Here is a 12,767-nt window from a genome sequence, read left to right as displayed (position 1 = left end):
AATTCCACAGGCAGGGGGCCACCACCGAGAAGGCTCTGTCCCTCGTCCCCACCAGTCTCATTTGTGACAAGGGTGGGGCCGAGAGCAGGGCCTCTCTAGAAGATCTTAAATTCCTAGGTGGGACGTAGAAGGAGATACGTTTGGACAGTGGGCCGGAGCCATATAGGGTTTTATAGGTCAAGACTAGCAGTTTGAATTGTGCTCAGAACTGGATTGGCAGCCAGTGGAGCTGACATAGCAGAGGGTGGTATGCTCCCTGCATGATGCTCCGGTGAGTAATCTAGCTGCCGCCCGTTGGACTAACTGAAGTTTCCAAACAGTCTTCAAAGGCAACCCCACGTAGAGTGCATTGCAGTAATCAATTTGGGATGTAACCAGAGTGTGGACTACTGTGGCCAGATCAGACTTCCCAAGGTACAGGCACAGCTGGCGCACAAGTGACGAGTCCAGGATCACTCCCAAGCTGCGAACCTGCGTCTTCGGGGGAGTGTAACCCTGTCTAACACAGTGAATATCTCTCCCTACCTGCCCCATGACATCTCATAATTTATGACTATTGTTATTCCTGATATCTTAGATAACCTGGAAGAAAAACACCTAATTTGCCAACCGTTGTTAAAGGGAAATGTTTTGAACCTCTGCATTTCTACTTCTCAATCACAATAAATGCAGAAATAAAATGAAAGTTACTTTACATGCCCTGATGCTGAACATATCTACTTTGGAACAGAAAAGGAATGTGCACATATGTGTGTATGTATGTATATATGGAGCATATGTTGGGGGTGGGGGAGAAAGTAAAATGTATTATTTTAAGTAAAATAATAAAACAAGCACTACCATCTGGAACCATAAATATGCCAGACTGGCTATAAAAAAATGTTGTTGTGTTAATAAGGGGGAAAGGATGTTGGAGCCAGTTTCAGCTGTACTTATTTATTTATTCGAGAACTACTTACTCATCCAGTGTTTTCCTTTTGATTAATGTGTTGCATATGAATATTTTGATGAACCAACCATGAGACTGTTTCATTAGTGTCTTGGGTAGAAGATCACTATAGAGGGAAAGCTCTTTTGCTTTTCTTGAACATGGCCCTTGCATGGATTACACACAGATATGCCACAATCTGGCCAGTGCTGGAAAGTACTTATATGGCGTAGTAGTTTGGGTGTTGGACTTTGGCCACATCTACATGCAGTTTCAAAACGGGATGGAAGAAGGTGATTTTGCTGTGCAAATTAGTACATAGGAAATCCTGGAACCTGTTTCAACGACAATTACACAAACCAGAGTGTTGATGGGTGCTTCTTTGTGGGTGTTTGTTGTCTTGCTTCCACACTTTGAAGCTAACAAGAGAAGCTTAATCTTCAACTTTAGATGAGTACTTGTGTGCTTTGCTAAGAACAGCTCCTCACTCTGGAGTTTTAGTTTGAACAAACAACAACACTGGTTTAGTGTACTACTTTTTAAAAGAAAGAAAGAAAGAAGGAAGGAAAGAAGGAAAGGAAGGAAGGAAGGAAGGAAGGAAGGAAGGAAGGAAGGAAGGAAGGAAGGAAGGAAGGAAGGAAGAGAGAGAGAGAGAGAGAGAGAGAGAGAAAATAAATACTCTGAATGAACAAATATCTCCCAGATATATTTATCATTTGATGGAGAGGATGTGAAATTAGGTAAAGTGTAATGATTTTCTCCGCCAGCAGATGTCAGCATAAATCCAGGGCTCAATGGAGGAACAACTAAATGCTCTGTGTATTTTACATAAAGACTAGAGTCAAAACCAAGTAACAACTGTATTTATATGGATAAATTAGCTATTGCATCAAAGGTCAGCAAATTGCAGGGCTGTGGCTGTATATGGCCCTCAAATCTCTCATTTCTGGTTCGATTTTTTTGACAATTTCGGTGTTGTGTAGCTCCAAAGTGTTTAAGGTGCACTGAGTTAATATAAAGCAGGCAACCCGAAATGCCTCCAACTCCCAAAAGCCCTAGCGAGCATGTTCAATGGTCAAGAATCCTGGGAGTCTGGAAGGCCAGAGTTTGGGGGTGCCTGATATAAAGTATAGGTTGCTTTTTCAAACCTCTTTCAGTTCCCCGAATATTTACTTTGATCAGTACACTTATCTCGGGACTCAGAGCACTGTGATTTGCCAATATAAATTACAAAATCCTAGTGTGAACCAGCAGAACTTAGGTCTCATTCACACTACGGACTTTATCACACAAAGGTGGCGAACCGGCACACTGGTAGGCTGCCCAACATCATACAATATTAGTTGCTGATCTTCCACCTCCCCAAGAGGAAGCTGTTAGAGGCTATTGATGGACAAATCCTGTCAACAGCCCCTGGTCGCATCACAGTTCCAGAGATTACTTTATGTGGTGAGTCTGGGCACTTCTGTAGTAGCAAGTGCCGTGTTTTCTTCCCTCGAAAAAAGTGGTGCTTAACCTGTAGGTCACAAACCACCAGTGTGCCACGAGAATGAAAATCTGATCCGTGAGCCTCCTTCTTATTTTATTTTATTGCCTTTCATGCCACCTGCCACTTCTTTCATGTCACTGACCATGGCATATGTTTTGTATCAGAAACTAGAGCTGATGTGGTCTATCCAATGCAATTTTCTGAGTCGGCACCCCAAACCAAATCTAAAATTGACCAAAAACTGCTTCGTAACCCTTTTGGTTCTAATGTTGGAAGGTGGTCCCTGGTCAAAGTGGTCTCAGGTCAAAAAAAGGTTGGGAACCACTGATCTAAAATGTGCCAGCCTTTTTTCTTTTTTCCTTTTGCCAAGCACTTCTAAACAGGTTCTTGTGGTTTTTTTCGGGCTATAGGGCCATGTTCTAGAGGCATTTCTCCTGATGTTTCGCCTGCATCTATGGCAAGCATCCTCAGAGGTAGTGAGGTCTGACCTCACTACCTCTGAGGATGCTTGCCATAGATGCAGGCAAAACGTCAGGAGAAATGCCTCTAGAACATGGCCCTATAGCCCGAAAAAAACCCAGCAAGAACCTAGTGATTCCAGCCATGAAAGCCTTCGACACTTCAAAACAATTGCAATTGCAAATTACCTGTAATAATTTTTTTAAAAATTGGTGAAGTGGTACAGTAGGAAGGAAGAATTATGTTGCCACCCAGGAGTGCAGTTTTATACAACCATGGTGCCACAATTGTACAATTCCAGCAATTTTGTGAAGCTTTCTATCACCATCAGGATAAGTTGCGACTATCACATAGTGTGGGGATGACAAGGAGTAGCAATAAGTGTGCTGCATTGTCCTACATGGTTAGAGCACTATGATCCCACTTTAATTGCTACGGTATTGTCATATATAATATTGGATTGGCATATTGGAGAGGGGCATTTAGAATTCTGCTGCCTCTGACCAAACTACAAATCCCTCTGTGTAATGTGAAAGAGCCCTTATGCTATTACATGCAGATAAGGTGTAAATGAACCCATTAATTATGATGTTAGCAACTCCAGGCGTTTTGATTTGTCTCAAGGGGTTTGCTCGCTGATTATCTGGCAAAAAGGCTAAAACAAAAGTGATGCTCTCTATTATGGCATCAGACAACTACTGTAAATTATCCCCACATCTAAAAAAAAAAACCTTAAAAGGTTCTTTCAGTGTTGGTGCTCTTCTTTGACACAGTATTCTCTGATAATTATCTGCACCTGGTTGCTCCAGGGCTTTGTGAGATGAAATTCATGCCGTAAACATGGCACCGCAAAGATCCCATTGCTGTCTCAGATGTACAAACCTGCCATCTCTTTGAAACATTCTTCTCTTACTTGTCTTTGTAATGAAATGCATAGTTGCTGTAAGAAAATCTCTTTTTTCCAGCCCAGTTTCTGTTAGAAGAATATTAAGCAAGGCTGGCTGTCTATCAAATTATTCCTTCCACGTCCCTATAAGAGTGTCTGGGTGGCTTAGAAACATTTGCATTGCTGCTTTAGACTAAAGCTCCCCAACCAGCATGGCCATTTTGGTAGGGGATTCTGGAAGCTGCAGTCCAAAATATCTTTTCCGCAGACATTGGGGCAGACTAAGAGTGTGTCAGCCATGTTAGTTCTGCTGAAGCCAGTTTCAGATATGGGTTTCTCTCCACTGCTGGCCTAGCTGCCTTTCTCTCTGCAATGTTTGGACGTCCGCAAGACGAACACAGATCATGGTTTATAATTACCACCATTAAAAATAGCAATTGAATAAACTGAATGCAGGGAGGCTGTTGTGTAACCAACTACCAGGCTAGAAGGAAGAGCCAGAAGAGTGTCATCTTCTAAAACAGTCAACTACTGTCAACAGGGAGCAGCTCCCCCAAAAGGCAAGTACCTTTAAGCTTGATGACAAACGGATATCCACTGAATTAAGTGCATGCTTTGGGCAGCTTAATGTTTATTTGTGAGAGCAATTCAACAACTGCCTTTGAAGCACCGTTGTGTTATTTTATTGTTGCTGTTAGGAACAGGCAGAAAGAACGGAGGGACTGCCAGTTCTTCCCATTTTGAATCTACAAAGTACGTTGATCCAACTATAAGGCTACCTAACGGTGTGAAGGAGACCCAATGTGAACTATTTAAAGAGTCCCATTTAGTTATATACAGAGAGAGGAAGAGAGCAGGAAATACAGATGAGCTAAAATGTATTTATTTCCCCCTTTATTGTAGAACTGGACCAACACTTTTGCATATATTTCAGCTTGGGAAATCACAGAAGAAATTATGAGTATAATTCTGAAAGGGATGGAAAATATAACTTGTATATAAACTCTACTAAGTTGAAAAGCAAAGCAGTAAGGTAATTGTGGAAGCTTTTCTTGTTGTCATGATCACATCCTATAGAATATTTGGGATTCATAGCATTGTGAAGTATTTAGCACTTTAATTGTGCCTCCCCGACTACAGCTCTCACGATTCTGTAGTATGCAACCATAGCAGTTCAAATGGAATTGTAGAACTATAATTGTATATTGTGGAAGAGATCTTCAGTTGCCCTAATGTCAAGTCAAAACAAAAAAAAAAGGTGGGACAGGCAAGAGATTGCCATTGGCCGAGGAGTTCAGATTCTAGATGTGGAAGGGAAGAAGATAGAAAAGGGCAATAGAGGTGAAAGAAAGGGTTTATGATCTGAGAAGTGGAAGGGGAGTGATATGGGGTGGAAAAAGTTGCAGAAGAAGTTGCAGAATCCTCCAGAATGAAGAGATAAGGAAAAAACTAGAAAAAAGAGCTTGAGAGAAGGAAAATTGAGGTAGAAAAAGAGTGAAGGAGAGAGATCTATAGTACTGCAAGAATGAAGACAGGTGCTATTCATAGGTTACTCTGAAACATTGTATAGTTTGCCCCAGTTCTTTGGTATGATGCAAATTTCAACACCAACAATTTGTGGTTCTGAATGTTTTTCTAACATTTTTTGAATTTTGTACTCGAGCTTTCACAGTTGTATTCCTTAAATGTAGCTCTTCAGTCTGAATCTAAATACCACAGTGTGACATCCAACTTTTGACATTTCCAGGCAGATTTCTTTCATGCCAGTCTGACACTTAAGAATCCAAGGGAGAATCGTATCCACAAATTTGCTTCAGATCTAGATGCTTTTGTGTGCTGGGTAGGACGCAGAATGACTGAGTGACAAAGAATCTTGAATGTTGCAACTCACAATGACTATGGAGATACAATATAACTTGCAGTGAAGTTTAACGTCTGACTAGTCAGACACAAGCCCAAGAATTCAATATGACTTCAGTCTTTTGTCGTTGGCATGTGAAGTGGTTTATGGTTTCCAAATCACAACTTCCCTGAACCACTGCAAGTGTCCCAGAAGTAAGAAAACTACAGCACAGTTCTTTCACAGCAAAAACATGCTTCACCCCATCAATCAGCAGAGTCTAACTGCAAGCATCTGACCTTATCTACACACTGTTTAGTAAATTCATGGATTAATGTTTTTATCCAAAATATCCAGAGACTTTAATCTTCACAGTTACCATATATACAAATGTACAATTAAGATTTGCAGATCCTCAGGCAGACTTGTTTTTGCAAGCAATCAGATCTCATAAAATAGTCATATACAACATAAGCAGATACTCACACTGAGTCACATAGGAGGGAGAAAGTTGGATTCATTCATCCTCCTTATATAGCCAAATGCTTATAGGTCATTAATTTATTTACGACATTTATATGCCATCCTTTTCAGCCCGAAGGGGACTGAAGAGTGGCTTACAAGTTATTTGGACAAGTTATTAGATTGGCTTACAAGTTATTAGATTTGTAATATATAAAAATAAGGTCAAGGTGAACGTGCCCCTCCCCAAGAAGACCGAGAGCCACAAGGCCAAGGCCAAGTAGACACGCCGCTTCCCTTCCTCTGAAGCCAGCAAAGCACCCTCCCACTCCCAAAGTAGCTCAGGTCCATAATCTAGTCTTCCTAAATTGTCATCAAAGATGGCGGGTGTTGAGGGAACCACAATGGAAGACAGTTCCAAATGCAGCCAGCAGCTATTTTTTGGGAAGGGACACAGGCAGATGCAACTCCTTTGCAATAACCCTAAGCCATTACCACACCCCCTTAGGGGTGTGGTATGTTCCATCTGAATGTTCCATCTGAACATTAGGAAGAACTTACTGACTGTGAGAGCTGTTCAGCAGTGGAACTCTCTGCCCCGGAGTGTGGTGGAGGCTCCTTCTTTGGAAGCCTTTAAACAGAGGGTGGGTGGCCATCTGTCGGGGGTGCTTTGAATGCAGTTTTCCTGCTCCTTGGCAGGGAGTTGGACTGGATAGCCCAAGAGGTCTCTTTGAACTCTATGATTCTATTGCATCATGATATGCACAGTCACTACCCAAGTACTATCAGTTTACCACATGTTCATCAAACAATATTTTTTCTATTATTAAAAATGCTGTGCCATTTTTATCTAACATCTTTTCTGAAGAAACGGGCTGTTGTAAGCCTACAAATGCAACTGCGCTACAGACAGGCCCGTAGCCAGGATTTTGTTTCGGGGGGGGGGGGGGGCTGAATTTTTTTCAGGGGGGATTTCGGGGGGGGCTGAGTTTCGGGGGGCTGAGTCTGAGTGAAAGAGTGTCTAGCCTAGCAAACCTTTTGTATCATTACCCCAATACCCCCATGCATATGGGATATATTGAGTATGGTGATCAGATCATGATATGAATAAACATAACAGTTTAAATAATGCACCAATAAGGCCTTTTCGCGAACCACCATGAAAATTTCGGGGGGGGGGGGGGCTGAAGCCCCCCGACCCCCCCCCCCCCCCCCCCCGGCTACATGCCTGGCTACAGATATAAACTGACTAAGAAAGCAAGATGCAGACTCATTTCTGGTACCATATTGTTAGTCAATGTATACTTTACACATGACCTTCAGATTCTACTATCTTTGCTGCACTCATCAAGTAAGACATTCGGGTTTGAAAACTCACTGAACATATAATGCATCCTGCCTTCTTAAAATGTGGCTTTATTCTGCTTTCTTCCACCCAAACAATTGAAAGTTCCAGATTTTAGTTTTTTCAAAGGACTAGTGAATTTCCTTTTCCAATCCGCACTTTGTTTACAGATACATGTTGAACAGGATACAGAAGGCAGGCATCCAGGCAGCTGTTCCCCAAACAAAACCAGGCAGTCTTTCTAGTTTCTTTTTCCAAGTGATCTGGATGAAGTAGAACGCAGTTTTTCATCTTTTCAGTATTTTCAAACTGGAAAGCAATTTCCTTCATTCCAGACTCAAGCTATTAGGTCATCTCAAATTGCAGCAGCCAGTTATATATTACCATTGATCTCTTCTTCTGGGAAATCGTTTCTTTTCAAAAGGCTCTTGAGAGAAAATAACTTTGCATGTCCAAAATGTGACTTTCCAACAATACTGAATTTCAGCAGGCCACAAGGTATCAGAGTTAATGAATGTCATAAGCACAGTAGCAAGCATTCAGGCTCCTACATCCATGGCAATTTGAGGTGATGGCAATCAAAAGCAGAATGCCTGCAAGTGTGTTGTAGTTATACTACTACAAGCAGCCAATTCTTGAAGACAAATCAAAGAACAAGATTTTTAAGAAGGGGAAGGGACTGATGAGATGGCAAAGAATACATATACTTGAGCTTATTCAGCCATTTTATAGAGCAAGGAAGGGAAGAAGGGAAGTGTTGTATCTCATGAGCTATCTTGTTGTATAAGCCCTAGCAGCAATGGCTTAGGGTATATTTACATAGAATCATAGAATCAAAGAGTTGGAAGAGACCTCATGGGCCATCCAGTCCAACCCCCTGCCAAGAAGCAGGAATATTGCATTCAAATCACCCCTGACAGATGGCTATCCAGCCCCCGTTTAAAACCTTCCAAAGAAGGAGCCTCCACCACACTCCAGGGCAGAGAGTTCCACTGCTGAACGGCTCTCACAGTCAGGAAGTTCTTCCTCATGTTCAGATGGAATCTCCTTTCTTGTAGTTTGAAGCCATTGTTCCACATCCTAGTCTCCAAGGAAGCAGAAAACAAGCTTGCTCCCTCCTCCCTGTGGCTTCCTCTCACATATTTATACATGGCTATCATATCTCCTCTCAGCCTTCTCTTCTTCAGGCTAAACATGTCCAGCTCCTTAAGCCGCTCCTCATAGGGCTTGTTCTCCAGACCCTTGATCATTTTAGTCGCCCTCCTCTGGACACATTCCAGCTTGTCAATATCTCTCTTGAATTGTGGTGCCCAGAATTGGACACAATATTCCAGGTGTGGTCTAACCAAAGCGGAATGGAGGGATACCATTACTTCCCTAGATCTAGACACTATGCTTCTATTGATGCAGGCCAAAATCCCATTGGCTTTTTTTGCCACCACATCACATTGTTGGCTCATGTTTAACTTGTTGTCCACAAGGACTCCAAGATCTTTTTCACACGTACTGCTCTTGAGCCACTGTACTTAGTGCAATTTGACACCACTTAACTGCCATGGGTTAATGCTATGGAATCATGGGAGTTGTGGTTTGGCAAGGTCTCTAGCCTCGGTCAGAGTGCTGGTGCCCCACCTGCCAGGATTCCATGGTATTGAACCAGGGCAGTAAAAATTATGTCAAACTGCATTAATTCTACAGTGGAGATACATCCTCTCAAGAGGACCTCATGCCATGAGAGGTGAAAAGTGGGGGGAAGCATCTACTTTACCATAGCATTTTATTCTGGTGTGTTTATAAGGAAAAATAATAATATATTTACCCCCATCACGCAGGATGTACTTTTGTCTATTTCAACAGTAATCCTCTGTGTTCTGAGCTATCACACACGGATGAGTGTAGTCCCTGCCTATTCTGCATTCTTCCTTTAATTAAAAATCTCAGATTGGCAAAAGCCCAAAACCTAAGTTTTAAAGGGGAGAGGGAATATAGCTATAGCAAACTGGTAATATATCAAAATTGTGCAATTCCTGAAGAATAAATTATTTTTAAAAACCATAAAAGTTTTTAATGCAAGAGGATTAATGTTGAGAAAAGGAACATCAAGACACATTTTGAGATCTCCCACAAGAATGCCCACACTTTGATATCACTAAAACTAATATGGGGGAATCTGAAGTTACCATCCCGTGTTAAAATATAGCGCCTTTAACCATTTCTGTGCGAATCAGGAGCTCTAAAGACGATTCCTCCCTAACTCTAAAACCTCAGTTTCTACACACTTTAAAAACAGTTTAGAGATAGAGTCCCATAGGGAACCGCTGGGAGTAGTCTTGTGTCATATAATGGACTCTGTGGGACTCTGTCTTTAAACTTTAAAGTGTGTAGAAACGGGGAATGGGGGGTGGGATGGGACCATGCATCTGATGAGGTCCTAAGCCTATGAAAAAATCTGCCCACTGATAGTAGTGAGCCTCTTAGAAGTCCAAACACCAGTAAGAGGCTTGCAAAAACTCTACAGATATGCTGAAGGTAAAGCCAGGTAAGATGGAAGTTCTACCCTGAATGGTACCACCTGCTGCAACTATTGGGCACAGTTTGCCACCTGCGTGACTACTGAAACATGTTCCCTCTCTGCCTATCACCCTCTGTTTCTGTATCAATGTATTGCCTGGTTAGCAGGGTTTATCCAAATTCTGAACTAACAGCACTTGTGCCTGCTTCTATAATATTTGGCCAACACACATTTTTGTACCACAAATGTTAAAACTGTTTCTAGATACATTTGATACGCTGACTCCAGACATGGTACCAGGTTCCCCTTATTAGCTGTAGATTTTGAGATTCAGAACATACACCATATATCAGTCTTCCTCTGCTGAAAATAATGATAACCACCTTTAAGAAACTAGAGTGGATGTGGTCTATACAATGCAATTTTCTGAATCAGTGCCATAAATAACCCCAGGAACAAGTCTGAAAATGAAGATACCAAGAATATGGTTGGGCTGTGTAAATCAGTTGATCATGGAAAATTTTCATCCTGCTTCCCAACCATTGTTATCCTGTCTCGGTGACATCATAAACATGATGATGTCATATGGGATCCCTTAGACTCTGGGCTTTAACATCTTGGGGTGCTGATTTGGCAACCATAAACAAAAAGTAGGAAAATCCAAGGGAGAACAGAATTACTGCCTTCCACCTTGCATTTACATCTCCCCCTCTGTCCCTCCAAGCTGGCTTTTAGTGTTGCCAGATTGAAAATTGGAGAAGGCTCTTGCATCTTTAATGCTTGTGTAGAAGAGGGAATTTCAGCAGACATTGCTTCTTGTTTGGTTGTGTGACAGGTAACAGCGGTTGAAATTCCCTATTTCACACAGTCATTAAAGGTACAGGGGTCCTTTCCAGTTTTCACTCTGGCAGCCCTCGTTATCACTGAAGAAATGTAGAAATAAACTTGTAATTAAAACCAAAACAATAAAAAGAATTGCAAATTTTAAAAAGGCTAGTCAATGATATCAGTGACAGTAAATCAAGTAACACTAGTCAGCCAAAATTTGTTTACATATATGATTCGAGGAAATTGACTTCTCTAAGTCCAACCATAGAGAAGAAATGTTCTTTCTTGTTTTGGGCCAACCAAAAACTTGATCAAATAAAAAAAAAGGGGGGGAGAGGGAAAACATAAGGGGGTCTATAGGGAAGGGATAAAAAGTATGGAGTGAATCAGATGATGAGATACACTTACAACTTCATCAGACGGCATGAAATTGGTGCCGGTTCACTTATCCTTTTAGAATGGAGTCTACCAACTCTCACGATGTACTGCAACTTCCAGCTGGGCTCTGTCGTAAAAGGGAAGGCAAACCAGCGCATACTGCTATACCTTTCTGTGTTGCCTTGGATCAATGGGGGGAAGCAGGGAGGTGGACACTTCCCCCCCATGAGATGGGGATTCGGGTCAGTCAGATGATGCGGGGCATGGGGTGACAGGTTCCCCAGGCCCCCGGATAGGCACCACTGGAATTGCTATGATTTGTGGCAATTCTGGGAGCATATTTATTTATTTACTTACTTCATTTCTACGCCACATTTCTTGACCCGAGAGGGGACTCAAGGTGGCTTACAAATCCAGCAAAAATTCAATGCCACACAGGTAAACAATAAAACATGACGAGAACGCTTCATTGAGCATTCAGTCTGGAAACTGCAGAGAGGACTGCAACCTTCAGTGAGGTCTGGGGAGTTCCAGGGAAATAATGGATAAAAGTAAACATAGTGAAGCCAGTTTATTGTCATTCCGCTCCCAAGCCTAATATTTATTTAGGATATTTCAACATTTCTTGGCCTAAATCTTTTCATGACTTCTTATAATAAACCTGTAGCATTAGTAGTAGTATTCCCCTTCTGCAGTTGGAAACAGATTGAAGGAGAATGAATTTCCCAGCTCTAACTACAAAGTTCATTACTAACTAGAGAATGAATCCACTTTAAATCTGTTTTTTGCTCCTGCAGAATTTGGGGGGTTGTAGTTTAGGGAGGAGCCTTTAACAGCCTCCCTAAACTACAAACCCCAGAATTCTGCAGGAGGCAGAAACTAAAATTTAAGTGAACTTTTTTCTCTAGTGTGATGAAGTAGTGAGATTTTTCACCAGGATCCTTTAACCCAGTGGTTTTCAATCTTCCTAATGCCTCGACCCATTTAATACAGTTTCTAATGTTGTGGTGACCCCCAACTCTAACATTATTTTCGCTGATTCTTTATAACTGTAATTTTTCTACTATCATGAATCATAGTGTAAATATTTGAAATGCAGAATGTATTTTTATTCACTGGACCAAATTTAGCATAATTATCTGATATGCCCAAATTAGAATACTGGTGGGATTGAGGGGGATTGTTTTTGTCATTTGGGAGTTGTAGTTTCTGGGATTTATAGTTCACCTACAACCAAAGAGCATTGATTCAAACTCCACCAACGATGGAATTGAACCAAACTTGACCAACAGAAATTATTGGATGGGTTTGGTAGGCATTGACCTTGAGTTTTACAATTGTAGTTCACCGACATCCAGAGAGCACTGTGGACTCAAACAATGATGGATCTGGACCAAACTTGGCATGAATACTCAATATGCCCAAATGTGAACACTGGTAGAGTTTAGGGGAAATAGACCTTGACATTTGGGAGTTGTAGTTGCTGGGCTTCACCTACAATCAAGAGCCCCCGGTGGCGCAGTGGGTTAAAGCCCTGTGCCAGCAGGATTGAAGACCGACAGGTCGCAGGTTCAAATCTGGGGAAAGGCGGATGAGCTCCCTCTATCAGCTCCAGTTCCTCATGCGGGGATATGAGAGAA

General features: G+C 41.8%; 1 protein-coding gene across 1 annotated transcript in view; it reads left to right on the top strand.

Annotated features, from left to right (window-relative positions):
- The first annotated feature begins 3,915 nt into the window (after window positions 1-3,915).
- LOC132771299 (dual specificity protein phosphatase 13B-like) overlaps window positions 3,916-12,767 on the top strand; it is a 33,037-nt gene continuing 24,185 nt past the window's right edge. Inside the window, exon 1 of the mRNA XM_067466955.1 lies at window positions 3,916-4,322. The gene's annotated coding sequence lies outside the window, so the exon portion shown is untranslated. The remainder of the gene's footprint in view (window positions 4,323-12,767) is intronic.

Source organism: Anolis sagrei, chromosome 3 (genome assembly GCF_037176765.1).
Source record: "Anolis sagrei isolate rAnoSag1 chromosome 3, rAnoSag1.mat, whole genome shotgun sequence".
Lineage (NCBI taxonomy): Eukaryota > Metazoa > Chordata > Lepidosauria > Squamata > Dactyloidae > Anolis > Anolis sagrei.
Note: the sequence above shows the minus strand (reverse complement) of the source record. Positions and strands in the feature narration are given on the sequence as shown.